The sequence below is a fragment of the Carassius gibelio genome, chromosome A13, assembly GCF_023724105.1.
Source record: "Carassius gibelio isolate Cgi1373 ecotype wild population from Czech Republic chromosome A13, carGib1.2-hapl.c, whole genome shotgun sequence".
Taxonomy (NCBI): domain Eukaryota; kingdom Metazoa; phylum Chordata; class Actinopteri; order Cypriniformes; family Cyprinidae; genus Carassius; species Carassius gibelio.
Window position 1 is genome coordinate 6,130,656 of NC_068383.1, and position 10,610 is coordinate 6,141,265.

Sequence of the window (10,610 nt, forward strand, 5' to 3'; positions counted from 1 at the left end):
TATAAGAAATAAGTTAGAATTCTCCCTCGTAATTCCATTTTTTTAATCTAAATTGTGAGTTTATGTCTTGCAATTCTGACTTCTTTTCCAATATTTGTGAAAGAAATGCAAAATTATGAGATATACTCAGAATTGTGAGAGAAAAAGTTGCAATTGCTTATTTTATTTCATGGCAGAAATGGGCATCTAGCAGCTCATTTATTTCAGTGTCAGAGAAAAGACAAAAAATAGGTTCAATGCCCATCCTAAAAGGCATCATATACATTTTGCACAATTAGTGTCACTGAAAAGAACTGCAAAACTGTTTTCCCTATTACCCTATTTCGTCAATTTAAGATTTAACACATAGTCCCGCCCTAACCTCACACCATTGGTTGAGTCAATTTTGCAACAGATCAACAATACTAAAACTGTTTAGGGAAACAAGATACACAAAGTTGTCTCTTATAAGATGAGACATGAGAGGTATTTTATATTGGGGGGAAAATGACACATGTCACCTTCAAAATAAAAGTCATGGAGTCCATGACATGCACAAATGCCTTGCTATGATACTTGAATAGATGATCAAGGTGGGAGAAAGTAACATGAAGGTAAATTTTCACATGTGCACAGTGGAAAGAGACGTTAATGCATTCATCCCTGCTATAGAAAGGGCACGAAAGAGGAAAGAAATGGCCCAAAGTTAATACCTTTGTTTGGAGAGAGCAGAGCTTCACATTGACCTTGTCTCCTCAGGCAAATCATCCCCCCCAACACCACCACCAATACTCCAACCCACAGGACTCCACAGTCTGTTCCAGAAACGATTAGCTGATAACATCACAGTAACCTGGAATGTAAACATTTACAGTAAAACCATGAGAGATTAACTCTACGCCAGTGTGATGCATTTATCAACCATCAACTCTGAAAACACACACTTTCTAACTATAAGAACAGCTTTGTAATTCCACAGATTTAAATGTACTGGGTTTTATGAGTGTGTGGTTAAGAAAATTAATGTAAAAAATAATCAATGCATTAATGATTTTTTTTTTTAGAGATCAAATTGTTTTAGATGTTGGTTTTAGATGTCGATTGTGGTTTTTCTGACAGTTCTGACAGTCCTTGCTCTTCCAGGCCTATCATATGGGGTAAGCGAGTGTTTGTTGTCAGCTGTTCAGAAGACGTGAAATAAAGTGTGCGCATCTGTAATAAAGATTTCCCTCACATGACTACGGGGGGTGAATAAAGGCCCCCTGTAGCGGATCCATGCATTTTTGTAAGATAAATATCCAGATATCAAATGTAATAATAACTTTTTTCCCACTTCTGCTGACTGTGGGGAACCGAAAGACGTGCAGGCGCATGTCGTAGTTCATCCGAGCTGCGTGGTTAGTGATGAGAGCGGAGAAAGAACAAAACAAAATGCTGGTCATGAATTAGAGTTACAAAACTAGGATTTGTAAAGAAAACATTGGAGGATTTCGATATAAGCTAAGAGGAGACTGGTTTTCCTTTGCTGAATTAAGAAAACATTGTTTCCTTTGCTCCTACATTTCCCAGAGGCGTGTGCGTGACACATGCGTCTTCCACGTCCCACAGTCAGCAGATGTTAGAAAAAAGTCAGCAGATGTTAGAAAAAAGTATTTAAGTATTTATTACATTTTAAATCTGGATATTTATCTTCCAAAAACACATGGATTCGCTACAGGGAGCCTTTATTCACCCCCCAGAGCAGTGTGAGGGATGTTTTATTACAGATGTGCACACTTTATTTCACGTCTTCTGAACTGTTGACAAACTGCTGACAGACTTGGAAGAGCAAGGACAACTTTTTATATAACTTTGATTGGGCTATTCTGAAAAAGCAAAGTCACATTCACCTAGGATGCTTCGAGGGTGAGTAGAAGATGGACGAATTTTCATTCTCAGGTGAATTAACCCTTTCAGGTAAAAAAAAATTTGGATTCACTAAATTAAGTTTGAGATTATCCACTTTACACTTCCATTGGATGACTACAGATTCACGGTTCCATTTACAGAAAAAGAAAAAACATGGAAATTTTCATGTGCGCAAGAAAACATTTCCATGCATAACCTTTCACGTCCAAACTGGAAAATAAGAGCGCCGTCAGTGCGAAGATGCAGAAGTTTTTCTTACACTTTCTCAATAGCAATGGAAACTGCTAAATAACAGATTTGTCACATTTTAAATAAACATTTAAACTAATATTACATTTTTTTTTGCTATGGTTAATTTTCTGTGATATAAAGATTTTTTAATTTTGTCACAGTTTTTGAATATGCTAATGTTAATTTGGCAACTAGGTTTTGTCCTATTAGCATACGTGGAAACGTTTAAACCATGATTTTGTACAACTAGCCCTGCTCTCCTCTACATATTATTCTGCAGTAGTTTACAAACTCTAAACTCAAAGCAATATGATATTATATGCTGAGTTCAAAATATGCACATGAAGTTGTTTACCATAAAAAGAAATACCTCCCTATTAACAAAAAAGTGGTTTTCCTTTTTGGGCTGAAAGATGGGTTTGTGAGTGAGTGTGGGAACATGGTGTTTTCTGGCACCAGAGTGTGAATATTTTTACACTCCTCTGGCCATAGATGGCTTGCTGAGGGCTCTGATATGCTTCAACCTGTTACATTTCCACAAGATGCTTCCCAACAGGTCTGACTCTCACTCCCTGGGCTCTGTAAAAGGAATTTCAATGTTTTAATTATCGCAGATAAGGAAAAAACAAGGAGTGCATTGAAAAACACTGACACAAGGCAACTTCACTTATCAGAGCAGAGATAGGACCTCCACTTAGAACCTCTTAGGGCTGCTCACCAACTCTGATTTGGCACACATCCGCTCCTCCACTGTCTGGAATGGTGTCCTGTTGTTCTTGCTTTGCCCGAATCATGTGTTTAATTGTCAGGAAGGTAAAATGCAAACATTCAAGGCCTTCATGACTGCTAGGTTAGAACAAAAACTACCTTACCTTGAACTGACGCTACCATGATCAAGTATTCCTGAGAAAGGATATGACTTTTTGTTTGTATTTTTAAACGATCTCTTTATGACTAAAAGGATACATAGTCTGTATTACAGTTTTACTGTGAACTAAAGCAAGGTTATATGCATTACATTTGTTATGGATCATTCTTGAACGATTCTTTCATTTTAAACAAATCTTTAATCTGACTCGGAACGGAAAAGTCGCCTCGGGGAGTGATACCTTCAGTCGCGCATGCACAACATCCTATTAGTTCTGTATGAAATTAGTTCACCTCTTTTGAGTCTTCGGGTTTTTCGGGTCATTCGTCATCAAATGACAGCCCCATAGCTTAAAGGGTTCATATAATGCTTTTTTATAGATTATTATTTTGTGTATTTGGTGTAAACGAATATGTTGACAAGTTTTAATGTAAAAAAAAAAACGCATTATTTTTCAAATACTGTACATTATTGTAGGTCCTCTATGCCCCGCCTCTATCAAAGGCGTCATTTTCTACAAAGTCCTTCCTTCTGACAAGAGCAGTCTGCTCTGATTGGCCGACTGACCAGTGTATTGTGGTTGGCCAAAGACTGCAAGTACTCATCGGAAATTTAACGCCCCTTTTCATTATCGCGAGCTTCATCTTGTGAAGACAGTTAATAATGTCCTTAGTTTTACCATTAGCTCAAGCCTGAAAGGGGAACAGAGTTGCGTGACAGACACAGTGATGAAGCTCGTATGTGTTTGCAGTACACAATCCACAGATGGTTAACACAGCTGACTCCACTGTGTGACCCTGTCTTTCTCTCTCTCTCACACACCTGTGCGCAACACACAAATACACACACACACACACGTGATGCGCAAAACTCCATATCAACATTCAATAGCAAATACTTAAGTTAATAACCAAACATACTTAAAGTAGCTTATTCAGAAGCGCCAGATTGTCATAGCAAAGTCCGAATTACATTCTCTCTTAGGTTCACCAAACGGTCGTCCGTAAAATGCGTTGCTGTTCTGTGGTAAGTAATCTTAAAGATTCCTAAATGCATCTACTTTCGGAAAGCCAAATAAAGTGATTTTGCGTTCATCTAGAAATGCACAGCATCTCCCTGACATGGCTGCTTCAAAACTAATTGTGGTTACTGAAATCACGCCTTCTTTCTTTGAGTGAACATTTGGGCGGCATTACACAAATATTTCCACATAGTGATGTAGACATGTGGGGGCGTGTTAGAACAAGCCATTTTAGGGGGGCGTAGCAGAGTCTTAACTTCGATAAAGAATATCTCTTTGAATTTGAGACTTTAGTATTTGCAAAGAAAGCTTGTAACACTCCAATGAGAAAGAAAAAATAATAATTGCATCATAAAATCCCTTTAACAAATGCAGTTTGAGCCGGAAAGAGAATTGATTATTTTATCTATTGAGTCATTCGCTCATCACATGACAGTCCCATAGCTTTACAAAAGGTGTGTTGGACTTGAAGCACGGCTACAGACGGCGGTCAACGAGAGTAGCCGCTTGCAGTCGGGGGTGGAGTTGAAAACAGACACATCAAGCCGGACAATTTCTGGTCACATCAGTGACACTCAGGCGGTGTTTGCACACTTTATCGCAGGTAAAGTGAATTAGATGCAATATTTGTCAAAAACAAAGACATTTTAGAAACATTTTCATGAGCAACAGAAACACTTTTTATATATTGCTTAATACAGCACCATCTTTTAAAATAAAGTACAACATAGTCATATACTATTTAAATACTAATAAAGTGGGGGTATATGTGATTTTATAAGTGTTGCATGATAAACGTGACTCAATGCAACAGTGCGACTACACTAAAAAAGCTTTTACCATTCTACAAACACAGATCTGTGGCCATTATTGGAAATGAAAAGGTTAGAATAAACCCGAAACACGCATGATCGTTTGCATGTGGTGAATCTGGCCAAATCGTGAAACAGCTGTGTCGTCATCAGCACTCCTGCAGTCTTTCTGGAGAAACTATGGCGGCTGAGTCAGCCGGCTGCTCTTGAATCCCTCTCACTTTACTATGATGCCACACGTGACAGTCATTTGGAATCGGCGCCATCTCAAATCGGACAACATTTCTAACTGGCATGCATTGCTTCAAGTCAGATTGCGATTGGTATGTGTGGCGCTGCATGAAGTCAAACGAACCTATAGGTTTAGTTTGTGGGACTATCACGTGATAAAGGAACACCTCAAACCTGAAGACTCAAAAGGTGAAGTAATCAATTCTCTTTACGGCTCAGAGTGCATTGGTTATGTTTATGGGGCTATCACGATGAAGGAATGACTCACACCCGAAAACTTGTCAGATAAGAGGTGAGGTGAGCTAACTATTGGCTAAAGACACAGGTAAATAACAAATTAATATTTTCTTATTCTCATAGTTTTGTATTGTTTGTAGTGTGATCAACGTGTCCGTAAGTACTAGATGTGTTAGGGAAATAACAAAAGATTTGTTAATTGTGCTGGACGAGACTCAAAGGACAGAGTCAGTAAAATAATCTCAAATGCAGTGATTATTAAATATACGCTTTACATTTGCTACAACTATGCTTTGAGTTAGTGTTTCACAAGAATTTCCCACACCACTGTATTTTGGATGTTTCCCTTATCTTACACACCAAGTTTTAGTCATGGAGCCTCTGTTAATGAGCTGAATCAGGTGTTAAATAAAGGAGACATCCAAAATGTGCAGTCTGCAATGCTTCGGGAATAAGGTCTGCATCCACTGCTTTGAGCTATCTGAACAAATTAGACCGTGACTAGCCATGAAATTTACAGCATCTCACTAAACAGGTCATGGAATGACCAGTCGAGGCAAGCAAAGAAATTTCTCAATGACAAACAGCTTTTTGTTTGTTGCTCAAGGTCAACATAGAGCAGACAGCTCTGTCCGGTACGCTTTTGTTCTGTCCAACAGGCTGAGATCCCTCCTCTTCGCTCAGCCCTGTCCACACCTGTGGAAGAGAAGTCACCTGACAACTGGCTGGCTGTGCAGTGAGAGCATACACACTTCCCTTTGAGGCTCTTGACAGGATATTTTATGTCCTTGTTTACTTTCTGACAGGCATTTGTCAAGAAAGCAGAAAAAAGAGTTGTGCTGGAGGGGTGCCAGGCTAAAGAGAGAAACTTTTGGACACCTGCACACAAAATCAGCTTACTATGAAAACCCTTTGTGGCCTTAAAGGGGTCATATGATGCAATTTCAAGTTTTCCTTTCTCTTTGGAGTGTTACAATCTGTTTGTGTATGGATAAGATTCCTAAAGTTGCAAAGCCTAAAGTCTCAGACCCAAAGAGATATTCTTTATAAAAGTTAAGACTCGTCCACGCCCTCCTAAAACACCCAGTTTAAACACGCCCCCACATGTCTACGTCACTGTGTGGGAAGATTTGCATAACACAACCCAAATATTCGCCATGTCATGGACACGCAGTGTTTCATTGTGAAAGCGAAACTACTTTGTTTGGCTTTCCAAAAGAGGACACGACTAGAAATCATTGGTTAAGTTGTATTTACAACACTGTTCCAGAACAGTTCAAAATGTGGGAGAATAGCCTACAATGCCGTCTGTGCACAAAGGCTGATTTTATAAAGTGGGGCAGTTCCAACTTTGCAAGGACAGTCTGGTTTTTCTGACTCACAGGATGTAAGTATGTTTTCATATTTAAAGAATTTGTCACTGACGATTCAAACGCGAGTTTTGAGCAGTGTAGAGTAGCACTTGTTGTTTGTCGTATCTCTGATCACAAATGCAGACATGGTTTTATGTGTACGTGGTGCGATACACAAAGCAACATGTAAAAAGACAGTATAAGTCATTATACTGTGTAAATTTATCCCCAATGGATGCAACAAATGGCACGATTTTAAGGGGTTTTATTGGTTTTGTCTCTTTGCCCCAGGATAGGGAATCACAGTATGGTGAGGGGCGTAACATTTCCGTCACATACTTGAGGTATTCAGCCAATCGCAATGCACTGGATAGCTGGCCAATCAGCATACACCTCGCTTTTCATAACGATGAGCTTTGCAAAAATTTACTCTTTTCAGAAAGGCCGGGCATAGAGGAGCAGCAATAATATACAATATGTGGAAAATAATTTATTTATTGAACCTTAAACCACGTAAACACATTGCACTACACCAAATACACAAAATAATGCTCTTTTTAGCAATATCATATGAACCCCTTTAAAAGGTATAGTGAAAAATGAACATCCTGTTATCATTTCCAAAACCGAAAGAAACACAAAAAGAGACATTTAGCAGAATGTTCAATCTTTAAAGTGAATGGGTACTTGCTCTAAAAAAGCAATAAGAATAAATTCCATACAATTTGTGCACTATATTTCAAGACTTATGAATACCATTTGCATGGGAAATTTAATTTAAAGCTACACTATGTAACCTCTGTGCATCTAGTTAATGAAAAATAAAATTGCAAGTTACTTTCAGTCAGAGGACATGTTTTTGTTATTACATGGGTCTGAATCACGTGAATCTAATGGCTTGACATTGCTTTTGGTCATTAGCCTACATGTGTCTGAATTATGTGACTGATGGCTTGAGGTTCACCATTGTATCACAGTGAATATCAGTAACGAAAGGGTAACGGACATCCAAAAAAAAAGGCCTTATGGGCAGGTGGCTGAAATGCCTCTTTAAATGCATTGTTACAAAAGTTTAGCAGTGTTGATATTAGACATAACGATCGCTATTCATATCAGATAAGGTAATTTGGTGGTAACTATTAACCTGCCTATAGGCTATTTATAGGCAAATAAACCAAAGCATTGGATGAGAGATTGGCATTGAAACCAACAAAAACATTGTTTTGTGAAAACCTAGTCAGTGCAGAGCTCATTTGATGCTATGCAAACTATGTTGATTCGTGTTTTATTACGGGAACTGTCGTTTTAGTTTTTTTTGCTTGCTAACGCTTTTCGGTTTGAGGCTCATTTGTTTTGGCTTCAGTCTACTTAAACTGCTTACAGCCTAGTAGTAGTCTGTCCTTTTCTGTATTAACCCTTTACACCCTGAAGGCATTTTTAATGATTTCAACATTTACTTAAAAGTTGCGGCTTATAACTTTACATAACTTAAAAGAAATCAACAAGTTGGTCTCATATAATAGAACCCGTCTTAAAATTTTATAAAAAAATATATTTTGATCATCATGTTTGGAGGCAAGACGTCACAACACCCAGTAAAATGTAATGCAATTTGTTTATTTATCTTGTAATTATTCAAGTTTGACATAGAAAGCATATGTGACTGGTCATAAAATCAATTTTGGGCTGGTTCACGATCATGTCAACTGCACCTGCGACTAATTTTGTGTTGATCTATGAAAGCAATGAAAAGTTAAGGCATTTTGAACCAAGGTAGCCTTTTTATCAAAAGTCCGAGAACCTCTCCAAATCTGACCGTTTTACTGAAAATAAGTACTATTTACATGTGTAAATGCCACAATAAACTAATAAGATCCTGATGATCTTCCAATGCCCGTCACTGAGCACTCCTGATCTATGACGCATGGTGAAGCAAGAGCAGTCATTCCGAGCGATCAGCCCAATCCAAGCACGCTCCCGCTGTAAACGGTGACAGATTGTTCTCTACACACAATACCCAATCACTATACCCAAGATGAGATTATATTGTTTGAACTTTCAAATGATGTTGGAGAACACTTAGATCCAGGAAGTCCAATAGCTTTAGCAAAGCATCATATAATGTCATTCCGTGGGGATTTTCTCATGGTTTAGGTATCGTGTTATTGCATGTTGGCTCAATTGAGTTAAGACCACCTGCTCTAAATAAAGATATCCGATCTACTGTAGTTTACTAAGTTATAAGCCAAAGCATGGTGCAAATCTCTGTTTACATGTGCTTCAGCACATTTTTAGTTGCAACAGATATGCTTTTTGTATTCTTGTAGTTGAGACCTTTTCAACGATATATAACACAAGACTATCTGTTATGTATGATGCTGTTATGTATGATGACATTTTTTCTTTATGCTATGAAAATGAAGCACCTCTCATTTTTCAGTGATTTTAAAAGCACTTGTTAACAGTTGCACATATTCCTTCACATCTTCACTGTAAAGCCAATCATCTAAGCTTTAAAATGACACCTATTTTGTGCTGGTCAAGCAAGTGGTTTAGAAGCAATATAACTATTCCAAACTTTGCAGCGCCCCCTGTCTGCTCAGTACCAGGCAGCTTCGAGTTAAAGGGGTTAAACATAAATAAACATACACATACAGACTGATATGCTGGTTCCCGCGAAATCCGTCCAGTTAGCTCTAAAATATAAAGTTATAATCTTACCATTTTGATTTAGGGTAAGGCAGAAACTGGTTTTGGAAGACGGTTGTATGATGTACTCGCTCATTATTTCAGTTCCGAACAAAATGAAGTTAGATAATGCAGCACTAATTTGAAATTTATTGGAAATCTTGCCTGACAGATTTGGTCTCTTTTTACTTTCACTACATAGGAAAGAGCAAATGACTTTCAGCTATAAATAACACCTCTAGCCTTCCACGCAAGCAAAAAGTCATGCAGGTTTTAAAAGTTGTGAGGGTGAGTAAATGATAACAAGACTTCAGGATGAACTATTCTGTGAACCATTCTTTATTTATTAGATGTTTCAATTTAATTTGAAGTCGATATAACCATGCAAACTGCATATTTAAATTAAAATCATAACTTCAAACATGTCGTATCTTTTCATTTGTTTTCTCCTGATGGATTAATTGTATGTGATCTCGAATAAATAAGACCAGCCCATCCTCTCCAATCCCTTCTTTTATTTTCACAACTGTCTTCATGCGTAAATGCCAACACTCTGTGTGGTATTAATATATCACTTTTGTGAGTGCAAGATGGTGCACTGTGCTCTCAAGACTAGAGGCCATTAAGAGTGTCTCGGAACTATAAACATCTGGATTTATTAGGGGAAGCTTTCTGTTCACAACAAGCCTTGCATGAGATTCTTTTATTTCGTGGAAGGTGTGAAATATCCTGTTTCGCAAGCCTTAACTAGTGACGCAAAACAACACAGGCCTTCAAACACTTGAAAAAAAACATGAAAACATGAAATAACTAAATCCAAACACACGCTGGGTGTATATTTAGGCACACAGATGAAGAACATGCAATTTAGACACCATGAGCCCCGTATTATTCAGGCTTTACGGATGCGTGTGATCTTTACAGTGATGACATGAGAATGATTTCTAATTCCATCAGACGAAAAAAAAAGTTACAGTGGCCCAAACAATTATTTAAAAACTTAAATCACACATAACACATGATGAAAAATACAGCTTTGCATCACAGGAATAAATTGCATTTTAAAATATATTCAGATAGAAAATAGTTAATGTAGTCTTTTTTCTCAATATTACTGTTTTTATGTTATTTTTGACTAAACACAGTTTTTTAGAGCATAAGAGAAAAGCTTTGAACTTTAGTGTTTCAGAAAGACAGCTTATCCTATATATAACAAACCAACTCAAAGAACTAAGGAACTGTCACGTCCTTCGGCTTGACCACGAGGTTTCTCAAACTGAGGA